The 1,677-nt window shown below is 37.3% G+C and overlaps 1 long non-coding RNA gene across 1 annotated transcript; it reads left to right on the top strand.

Annotated features, from left to right (window-relative positions):
- The first annotated feature begins 64 nt into the window (after positions 1 to 64).
- LOC111655141 (uncharacterized) lies at positions 65 to 1,531 on the top strand. The gene is made up of 3 exons (XR_002760787.2): positions 65 to 129; positions 1,312 to 1,369; positions 1,450 to 1,531. It is a non-coding gene; the product is annotated as an uncharacterized LOC111655141 (long non-coding RNA).
- The last annotated feature ends 146 nt before the right edge of the window (positions 1,532 to 1,677 follow it).

Raw genomic sequence — 1,677 nt, forward strand, 5'->3', positions numbered from 1 at the left:
GCAGTTTTAATTTCTAAGTTTGTTAAAATTGAAATGACATAACCGACTTTTTACTTCCTTCCAGAAAAAAATGAGAATGGACATGGACGACGATGATGATGATGATGATGAAGATGATGAGGATGATGAGTGAGTGTCACTACCTAAAAACTAACCAGTGATATTTATAAAACAATATAACATTAAAAATGTACTTTAAATAGTTTTATCATCAAAGTATATATTTTAAATATTAACAGCTGCACTCCAATTTCCAGCTGTTTTAGTGATTGTTTACACTGTGCCGCTGCTCATCGTGATGTCAGGCATCAGCAGAACAAGGTTATCTTTCATTAGATTGTAGATTCTGTGCAAGTTAAAGGATAAGTTCAGTTTTTCCAGTGTTAAGTGACTGTAAGAACTCACAGGTTTAGTTTACTATAATCTTTTCTCCTGTTGATTGTCCATGTAAGGATTCTGTGTTGATGAGCTTTCAAGGGAAGAGACGGGTGACAAAATCCACATTCTCCCTCCGTACAAGAATGTATCAACAGTTTGTCTGAAGTTCTGAGTTCGATAATTCAAGAGGATATCTCTCAAAGTTACAACAAAATTTAATTTTTTTCTTTTTTTTTTCTTTCTTTACTGTCTTCTGCAGCTGAAGAGGGAAACATAAAGTGAAACCTGTGTCAGTGTTCATAACACTCAGCTCACTAATGTTTTAACACAGACCTGAAACAGTGGAACTCAGATGTGATTCAGTTAAACATTAAACGTGTCGTTGAACTGGTTCAGGAAGAGGCTGTAGTTTGACTGTCGTCTTGAGCGGAGCCCTCACTGGGGTGTGGATGTTGCATTTTATTCACCTGGCTTTGTACCTCTGATGTTAGCGTGAGGTTAGATCAGCCTGATTTTTCTATCAATGGAAATGACTTGTGCATTTCGTGCATTTACCTGAGTTGTACTGGTACCTGAAACAGTTGAGCATGTTTTGGTGCTGGGATTGTGTTTCGACACCGGACTGATTTTAATGAATATCATCATTACAGAAAACAGGCACATATTTCAGTTTTAAGCCTTTTACCAAAGATAAAGCTACATTAATGGTGATAATAACTCTGGCGACCATGTTTATTACTCTATTAGTTTTTAAACCGTTCATATTGAACAGCGTCAGCCCACGTATACAGAAAGTGTTGTTCCCTCCTACGAGCCTAAAATAATCAAGAGCAGTTCTAAATAAGTATCAATAGAAAATAAATATTCCCTGTTAGTGGATTTAAATGTGACTTTACTTTGTCTTTGATGTAATTTAATCTTCCCTTTTTTCAGGGATGATGAAGACGATGATGAGGATGAGGACAGCGAGGAGGAAGAATCACCTGTTAAGGTAACTGACAGGTTTTAGTCCTGGCAGCTCCAGCTGAATGAAGCTTGGCACTCTCACTAACAGTTGTGTGTTTTTCACAGGCCAAGCCGACGCCATCCAAACAGCCCGCCGCTGCTCAGAATGGAAAGAGCTCTAAACCCAATACTCCAGCCAAGAAGCAGGTAATTCATTCAATAATTAGTTTGCGCCAGCTGGACTTTTTATTCACTCTAACAAATGTTGGATGTAGTCAATATATTAGTGTTTTTAATAATCATAAATGGCCTGTTGGTGTCTCCTGTTGTTTTGAAAGTAATATTCCAACTATT

This window comes from Seriola lalandi, unplaced genomic scaffold, assembly GCF_002814215.2.
Source record: "Seriola lalandi dorsalis isolate HSWRI2012SDOR001 ecotype SW California unplaced genomic scaffold, Sedor1 jcf7180001975122, whole genome shotgun sequence".
Classification (NCBI taxonomy): Eukaryota; Metazoa; Chordata; class Actinopteri; order Carangiformes; family Carangidae; genus Seriola; species Seriola lalandi.